Genomic DNA, 10,179 nt, shown 5'->3' with positions numbered 1-10,179 from the left:
CACCGGCCTGTAGTTTCCTGCTTCATCCTTGTGACCACTTTTATGAATAGGGACCACATCCGCTCTCCTCCAATCCCCAGGAATCAATCCTGTCTCCAGAGATTTGTTGAACAAGTCTTTAATAGGACTCGCCAGAATCTCTCTGAGTTCCCTTAGTATCCTGGGATGGATCCCGTCTGGTCCCATCGCTTTGTCCATCTTCAGTTTTTCAAGCTGCTCATAAACACTTTCCTCCGTGAACGTCGCAGAATCTACTCCATTTTTTCATGTAACTTTGCCAGACAATCTCGGTCCTTCTCCAGGATTTTCTTCTGTGAACACAGAACAGAAGTATTTGTTTAGCACATTTGCTTTTTCCTCATCACTCTCCACATATCGGTTCCCAGCATCTTTTAGTTTAGCAATTCCATTTTTCAACTTCCTCCTTTCACTAATTTAACTGAAAAATTTTTGTCTCCCTTTTTTACATTTTTAGCCATTTGTTCTTCCGCCTGTGCTTTCGCCAGACACAGTGTTCTCCTCAGAAATAACAGAGAAAAATGACACTTTAATTTAATCTTGAAATGCATGTAATTGTAGAGAAGACTGGATGGACTGTTCAGGTCTTTTATCTACTGTCATTTACTATGTTAGGGAGCATAATTAGAACAGAAAAAATGTGACTCTGGGCAAGTTACTTAATCCTCCACATTAGATAGATTGTGAGCTCATCGGGACAGATAGGGAAAATGCTTGAAGTACTTGTATGTAAATCGCTTTGAGTGTGGTTATATAACTACAAAAGGTGGTATACAAGTCCCAATCCCTTTCTTTTCCTCTTACTTTTACTTACTTGCATCACAAAAAGGTCTGTCGCCCTTACAATAACTCCTTTCAGTTTTGCCCACTGCATTTCTACTCCTTCCAGATGTTCCCATCCAGACAACAATTCCTTGACATAATCCCCCATCTGAACAAAGTTCACTTTTTAAAGTCTAGAACCTTTACTTTTTAATGAGCCTTTTCTATACCCGTCTCAGTATTAAACCATACCATGCAGTGGTCACTCGATGCCAGATGATCACCCACTGTAACATCGGAAATACTTTCCCATTTGTTGCTACTCCTTAGGTTTTGGTCAGGTACTAGGGACCTGGATTGGCCACCATGAGAACAGGCCACTGGGCTTGATGGACCTGATGATTGGTCTGACCCAGTAAGGCTATTCTTGTGTTCTTAAGTCCAGTATGACCCCCCATCCCGCGTGGGTTCCATTACCAACTGCTGGAACAGTTCTCCTAGTAGAGAATCCAGGATCTCCCTACTTCTAGAAGACCCCGCAATAGGGATACCCCAATCAACATCTGGCATGTTAAAATCACCTATTAGTAAAACCTCCCCTTTTTTAGCTATATTCTGAATGTCTACTATTAAATCTCTATCCACTTCTTCCGTCTGTGAAGGAGGCCTGTATATCACACCAATATAAATATATTTACCATTCCCTCTTTCCAAATTGATTCACAGTGCCTCCTTCTTGCCCTGCAGATCCTGCAATTGTGTGGCTTTAATATAATCTTTAACATATAACGCTGCTCCCACTCCTTTTCTTCTTACCTGTCTTTCCAGAACAGATTATAGCCCAGTATAACTACTTCTCAGTCATGGTTCTCCATGAACCACATCTCCATGAACCACATTTCCATTATATCCAACTCGTATTCTTTCATCACAGTTTCTAGATCCAGAATTTTGTTTCTCATACTTTGTGTATTAGTATATACTGCTTTCCAAACATTGCTCCCTTTTCCCATCCATGTAGAGATATTCAGTGATTACTTACTTGAAGGCTTATACTCACCCAGGGGCTTTGATCGCTCTGCCCCATCACTTATAGTTAAAGCCCTCTTCAGTAGATTAACCAGGCTGCCACTGAAGACACTTGGAAAATCATCCCCCAGGAAGCCAAAATGCTCTCGACAACACCATCCACATAGCCATGCATTCATCTCCAGGATGCGTTCTTCTCTGACCTGGACCTTACCCTTGACAGGGAGGATGGACGAGAATATCATCTGCGTACCTGACTGCTTCACCTTCTCTCCCAGAGCCACAAAGTCACTTTTGATACGTTCAGAGGGGTACCTGGCAGTATCATTAGCTCCAATGTGGATGAGCATCATCGGTTAATAGTCATTAGGCTTGATGAGTCTTTGCAATCTCTCCGTAACATCTTGGATTTTGGCACCAGACAGACAGCACATCTCCCGGGAGATCATGTGTGGTCTGAAGATGGACACTAATGTACCCCTCAAAAGGGAATCGCCAACCACCACTACCTTAAACCGCCTCAAACTGCTACGGCTTTGGCGGTATATAAGAATAAAATTATTATTATTATTACACCTCCTAGTGGTCATGGATCCATCAATTTTGGGGATTTCAAGCTTTAGTCCTTCCTCTCCCTAGGATGCTTTCATCTTCTCTTCTTCTAGGGCAGCATACCGGTTCTTCAAGGGTGGGAGAAGTCACAGTACCAGTCTTGCAAGATTCCATAATCTGAGTATAGCTGTCTTCCCTCAGCACAGTGTCTTCCCCACTACTGGAAAGCTTTCATTGATGTACCTCTCATTCTCACGGATGCTTCTTGCCACAGGTAGGTCTACTCTCTGTTCCTTTACTTCCTTCATGAGGGATTCAAGCTAAAGACAGCTTGCACATGGAACCACTCCCTCTGCCTGGTGACATGATGTTTTCCAGCCATGGTGACATGATGTTTCCCAGCCATATTGTGGTTGCAGAAGTACTTACACCTGGAAGAAAAAAGAAAGAGCAGAAAAATCCTACCAAAGCAATGCCCTGTTCCTGGTAAGCTGAAGTGCAAAAAAAGCTCTGCCTTGGGTGGGCGGGAGTTAATCTCAAAGGTCACCTGTGGAATCTGATCTTTAAGAAAATCCTCAGAGTTCAGTCTCAAACTAAGAGACTGAAACCAGCCAGAGGTTATTCCTCAAGAAGCACTTTTCAGTTAGGGTGAGAGGATTCAAATCCCCATGAAGTATAGCATTTCTGGCCTGACTTAAGTTTTCTAGGCCTCTTTCCCACTTACTATTCATCAGAATCTCAAAAGAGTCCTAAACAGATCCAAAGAAGCCTTTTAGTCAACAGTTCTCTCCTCAAGCAACTATATGCAAATTAGGCTTACAGAGTGTTAGACACTAGGCCAGCATTCCTCCCCTCATGGGTTGCCTGTGGAGTCTGATCTCTAAGAAAGGTGGGTATAGTAGGTATTAGGGGAGTTTGGAAAGGGCTTTCTAAATTAGGGGGTTGTGGTAAGATGTACATGTGGTACTGTTTATGTGAAGTTCACAGCAGTATCCTCTAAGGCAGGGGTGTCCAATGTTGGTCCTCGAGGGCCGCAATCCAGTCGGATTTTCAGGATTTCCCCAATGAATATGCATTGAAAGCAGTGGATGCACATAGATCTCATGCATATTCATTGGGGAAATCCTGAAAACCCGACTGGATTGCGGCCCTCGAGGACCGACATTGGACACCCCTGCTCTAAGGTGTCCCATTGCTCTGTTGCATATCTTGGTGGCCATTCCATTACAAGGTTGACCCCCTCCTATGTCCAAATGCAGACCATTTGGACATTTCCAACTTGGACATGTTTTGCATTGAAAAATGGGGTATAAATTTAAATATTTTGGTGGCCTGGATGTCCAAGTAGACGATTAAAAAAAAAAAAAAAAAAAAAGTAATATTTGGACATCTAGTGATTTGCCATTCGAAAATAGCTAGTTGGATGTTTCTGACTTTGGACTTGGACATCCTTTTGAAAATTGCCCTCTATGTGTCTGGCCTATCAAGTCTGCCCATCCATACTGTACAGTATATTAATCCTTAGAGATCATAAGTGCTTGCCCCAAGTTTTCTTGAATTCAGATGCAGTTCTTATATCCATTATTTCTACCAGAAAGGCTGTTCTATGCATCCATCACTTTTCAGTAAAGAAACATTTCTTTAAATTACTCTGTCCCTTTCATCTTCACCATTCATCATTTCATCATTCCAGTGCTTCCTTTCAGTTGAAAGAGACTCACCTGTGCATATATGTCATGGAGGTATTTAAATGTCTCTATCATCTCCCTGCCTTTTTTACAACGTATACATATTGAGATCTTTTAAGGCTGTCTTTATAAAACACTTTCTGATGCGTACCATTGACCATTTTGGTAGAAGTCCTGTGAACCAACTCTGTCTTGTTTATCTTTTTGAAGTTGTGGTCTCTAAAATTGTTTACATTATTCTAAATGAGGTCTCACCAGAGACTTAAATGGAAGCACTATTATCTCCTTTGTCCTGCTGGCCATTCCTCTCCCTATGCACGTAAGCATCCTTCTGGTTTTTGCTATCGCTTCTTTATATTTGACTATTTTAAGATCATCAGATATAATCATCCCCAAGTCTTGTTCTTCTTTCATGCATATAAGTTCATCCCCTATGCTGTTCCTTTTCCTTGGGTTTTTCAGCCCAAATGCATTACTGTGGTTTGGGGGGGGGGGGGTTAGTATTGAATATTAGCTACCAAATTTTGGACTATTATTCAGCCTTCAGTAGATCCATTCTCATGTTATCCACAACAATAAAAAAGAAAGGACATATGTTCCAAACAAAACCCAGTGGTGTGTCCAAAACAAAGCAAAGAGGAATGATAGTCTCTGAATGTCACAGGAATCATTGGTTAAAAGAGATTATATTGAAAATAAATGTCCAAATGTAAAAACATCAACACAAAATATATATAAAAATTCCAATTACTCATGAACAGCTGCAAATGGCATTAGAGTGGAGACATATTACGGACCCATGTTATCCACACCATGTCTACTTTATTGCCAGACAACTCTTCTGCAGTATCACTTATAAAAACACACCATAGGTAATGTCCCTTTCCACAGAATGAGCTCCATTTTCCACTACCCTTTGTCACTTTCCACTTATTTAATTTTTAACCCAAGAGCACTCAGTTTTAGTTATCTATGCTCCCCCATGAACCATCTATCTGGTCAGCCAATGAAATAAATTAATGAGCTTTGACAAGACCCTACCTCTAGTGAAACCATGCTGCCATCCATTGGATTCCAGAAACCTTACTTCTTAAACCATTTCCATTAATTTACTCATCAATGAGCTCAGATTAACTGATCTGTAGTTCCCAATCTCCTCCTTACTTTTCTAGAGAAGTACCACATCCACCCTTCTCCAGCCCTCTGGGAACACTCCAGACTCTAAATAAGCATTGAAAAGGGCAGATAGTAGAGCTACCAGAACTTCCCTGAGTTCCTTCGGTACCCATGTATATATCTTATCTATCTCCATTGCTTTGTTTGTCCTTTAATTTTAGCTAGCTCCTCATGAATACAGTCTTCTGAAAATTGGTCAAGGCCTACCATTCATCCATTTCTAGTATTTGGATTCCTTCTCCTGGCTTTTCATCTATGAACACAGAACAGACATATTTGTTAAGCAATTTCACTCTTTCCTTATTAGCTTCTACAGATTGATCTTCTTACTCCTTAAGCCTATCGATGCCATAATTGCACTTCTTTCTCTCACTATATCTAAAAAGTTTATTAGGACTTTTTATACAATTATATATTACAACCGCATATCTAAGCGTTGTATGGAACACTATATAAAAATGTTTTGTCCTCCATGTTACTTTACTAGCTATTTTTTTTCTTCCATTTGCATCTTTGCTTTCCTGACTGCTTCACCAGCATCTCTTAGCTTTTCCAGATATTAAGGTTTGTCTTAACATGTCTGATGCTAAGATCTTAGCTGTGGACATGGTGTCTAGTGGTTCATTTTGTCATGCTTAAAGTTTCTGTGCCAGTTATAATTAGCATACAGAGTGCTCTAGATTAACCTATGGTCTAGGTACCTTCAGCTGCATTGTCATCTTACCAGTAGTATTCATGCTGTACCTTTCTTGTAGATTAGATGATATTCTTTATATGTTGGGCTGTATCTTTGGTTTGTACTACCCCTTTTATTCCTTCTCCATTGCTGAAGGATTTCTTGCTTCCACCTTATCTTATATGCAAATTGGTCATTGAAAGACCTGCAGTGACGTCTGGTGGCCAATTAAATAATTGCATGTTGTTTGCTTGCTCTTTTTTTTAGATGCTGTGATAAAGACAACAGTTTAATATACATACTTTCTATGTGGCATACTGCAGATCTGGCCATAATGAAAAAGAAAAAAAGTAATTGTTTTGTAGTAGTTACCAAGCTAGTTATTTACTGACAGAATATACATACTGTAATATACATGTAACAAATGGTGGAGTTAGTTTGTGGTGCAGAAGCTATGTTGCATGGGCATGCTCTTCAAATTTCTCTGTTCAGGAATTATTAAAGGCTGGAAGTTTCTTGTTCTGTTTTGCTTAAAATAGTCCTCTTTTCAATGATGCTCCTTGATCTTGGCAAATATGTTAACCCTCTAATGCCTCGGGTACAAACTTTACACTGGCTTTTCGAATCCTGCAGTAAAGGTTTCTACCACGGGCCAGTGAGGTAAATGCTCCAATGATTTTAAATGCTCTGGTGCTCATGGAAATTCTATCTCACTAGCCTGCAGTAGAAACTAGTGCTGCCTGATTTCAGGGAAAAATATTTCGATTTGATTCGCCCTGTTGAACCGATTTTTCGATTTGATTCGCTTTCAGTGACACAGTTTTTTAAGTTTAAACATTTTATTTAACCAAGGCAATATCATGTCAAAAATAGGAGCATCAATCTATAACATAGCTTTAAAATTATTTAGAAACATAATGAATTACATTTTCCAGTTTTTATTTCGAAATATTAGTTTGTCAGCTTTGGCTGGCTTCAGACAACTCCGCCGAGCAGCAATTATTTCACCTGCTGCAGAGAATATTCTTTCTGAAGGAATAGAAGTTGCTGGTGAATATAGAAACTTCTGAGCAAGCCAGCTTAATAAAGGTAACTTCTCTTGTGTCTCGTGCCAGTATGTAAATACATCACCACCAGTTTCCAAGGGTTCTTCACATTTATAGCAAGCAAGCTCTGAGCTGCATCTGAGGCTAATTTCACCATCATTGTCTGACATTGATGGAAGTCTAGCTTTAATGGCAGCCACATTGGTATCTTTAACTGTTTCCCAAAAACTGCGCTTGTGTCACCGATGAGGTAAATCTGTATCCTACATGTGAAATTGATCAGATACCACAGGAGTGCTTTCTGATGCAGTTAGTGTTGCTGGTGGGAGGCTCAGTGTTTGCATCTTCAGGATCTCTTGTATAACAAAAGCAGTTATATCTGTTACCTCACCATAGGTAGACTTGAATTGTGAGTCCAGAAAGCTGCTTAAACTGTAAGAGTTATTAAACAAAATGTCTTGAAATCTAAGCAATAAGCTCTTCAGTTCTTCAATGAAGGAACTGATGATCTTAATATTTCTTGACTCGCTATCATCACTATCGCTATCATCAGCCCTCTAACTCTTCTCCATCATCAGCTCTCTTATCTGATTCTCTAGATTCATTGCCAAACTCACCAATGGAATTTTTCAGGTGTTCAACCATTGTACGAACAACAGACACAGAAACATATTGCTCACCAGATGCAGTCATACTTGCTTCTTCAAAAACTTCCAGTACAGCTCTCCCTCTGTATTTTCGGGGGTTAGGCAAAGCTGGCCCGCAGATAGGGAAAAATCACATCTCCCCCCTCCAAGTCCATTTCCCCTCTCCATCATCTCCCCTCCATCTTCCCTCTCCATCATCTCCCCCTCCAAGACCATCTCCCCTCTCTGTCATCTCCCCCTCCAAGTCCATTTCCCCTCTCCGTCATCTCCCCCTCCAAGTCCATCTCCCTTCATCATCTCCCCCAAGACCATTTCCCCTAAGTCCATCTCTTTTCCTCCCCCTTTATTTTGTTGTAAAATTTGTTGCCGGTGGTGGTAGCGAACTTAACGATCCACAGAGTTCTCCTGCCACTGCTCCTGTCTCTGTGCTCCTGCCAGTTCTCCTGTCTCTGTGCTCCTGGCGTCTTCTTTCCACTGCAGCCCGCCCTTAGTGACAACTTTCTGTTTCAGCGGCGGCCGCCGCAATGGTGAGAAGATACCCAGGCTAAAGGCAGGGTAGCTCTGTGAATCATATTCGCTACTGTCACTCAGGAAGGAGTGCGCTGAGAGAGCCAACCAGTAGAAAATAAGTCAAAACTCAATTTAGAATAAGAAAAGCCAGGGAGATATGGGCTCACCTTGCTGCTCATCTGAGCACACAAGCCTGCTCAGGTGTTCCCTTTGCCGAAGTCCTTTCTTCTGATGTAACTTCCTGTTTCGCGAAACAGGAAGTTACATTAGAAGAAAGGACTCTGGCAGAGGGAACTCCCGAACGGTCTCTGCAAAATAGATCAGTGACAAGGGGGCTGGTGTCACCACTCATGAATCGGTGAGTCCATTTTTTTCTGGAAACGAATAGATTTTAATCGATTCACCCGAAGTGAATCGGTGAATCAATTTGAATTGGGCACCTCCTAGTACAGTGGTCTCAAAATCAAACCCTTTGCAGGGCCACATTTTGGATTTGTAGGTACTTGGAAGGCCTCAGAAAAAATAGTTTATTTATTTATTCAATTTTCTATACCGTTCTCCCATGGGAGCTCAGAACGGTTTACATTAATTTATTCGGGTACTCAAGCATTACTTAATGTCTTATTAAAGAAATGACAGTTTTGCATGAGGTAAAACTCTTTATAGTTTATAAATCTTTCCTTTTGGCTAAGTCTTAATAATAATATTGTAATTTATAGCTAAAGAGACATTTGATCAAGAAACTTTTATTTTACTTTTGTGATTATGATAAAAATTCCTCAAAATAGTACCTGCATGTTGGCCCTGGGCGGCAAGTTTGAGACCACTGTCCTAGTAGAAACCTTTACTGCTGCTTTGTAAAAGGAGCCCTTAGATTATTAGCCCTTTAGAGAAATGCCTATGTATTTTAGTATCACTTGCCTTGAACTAAGTCTAAGTTTCTTCCCTTGTCTTCTACAGTAGATGTATCTTCATGTGCTTAACTTAGTTTGACAACACTACTTCCACTTGGGGCCATTCTGTATCAGTGATGTATAATAAAATGTACGGTACAGAGACCAAAGTAAGTTTAGATGCCAATCAATTCAGGATAAATAAGCAAAATGGAACAGAAAATTAAAAACTCATGAGAAATGTTATTTTAATTGGATCAGTGCTTTGTTTGAGCTGTTGTTGCAGACAAATAAATTAGAGAATAAATAAAGCTGTAGATTTGTAGGGATAAATAACTTTACAGAAGTAATATACATTGCTGTTTCACTACATGAATACTTTACATCGAATAACCAGCCAGCACAAAAATATTAGCACAACTCAGTCACAGACAAAACGGTTAAGATTCTTTAACTCATGAAGAGAAACGGGTAAATCATTTTACCTTGTTTATCAAATTTCAATTTTTTTTTCAACATTGATTGGGCCACCACCATAAATATTTTTTCTTATGGTTTAGAATTTTGTAACTTTTTAATAAATCATGTTTTTACATTATGAGTGTAGTGTGCTCTTCAGTATAGTACTACAGAAATGCTATGCAACTTATAAATACTGCTGCAGATAAACCTGGGCTGGGTGAAAGGGAAAACCTTTCATTCCTTCATTAGTTTGCACTGGTGGGTTAGACAGCAAGCAACTTTAATGTGGATCTAAATAGAGAAGTAAAAAACTTTTAATTTGAAAAATCTTTGTAAAAGATGTAGTATTATACACTGAGGGACAGCTCTGGTCTAGGAGGTGTAAAAACAAAGGTAGTTTTCTGGATAGATACAGCTCTCCCTCCTTATTCGCGGGAGTTAGGTGCAGAGCCAGCCCGCGAATAAATTTTGGAGCTGGCTCTGACCCACCCCCAACTCCCTCCTGCGTCCCTGGACCTTACCTGATGGTATAGTGGTGACGCGGAGCAAAAGCGATCTTCCTATGCTCCTGCCCCAGGCAAAGCTGTCATCAAAATTGCTGCCATGAGTTCTGTTGTAGTCTCAAGACTACAACGGGAACTCACGGCAGCCATTTTGATGACGGCTCTTCCCGGAGCAGGAGCATAGGATGATCGCTCCTGCCCCGCGTCACCGCTAGAC

The sequence above is a fragment of the Geotrypetes seraphini genome, chromosome 4, assembly GCF_902459505.1.
Source record: "Geotrypetes seraphini chromosome 4, aGeoSer1.1, whole genome shotgun sequence".
Classification (NCBI taxonomy): Eukaryota; Metazoa; Chordata; class Amphibia; order Gymnophiona; family Dermophiidae; genus Geotrypetes; species Geotrypetes seraphini.
Note: the sequence above shows the minus strand (reverse complement) of the source record.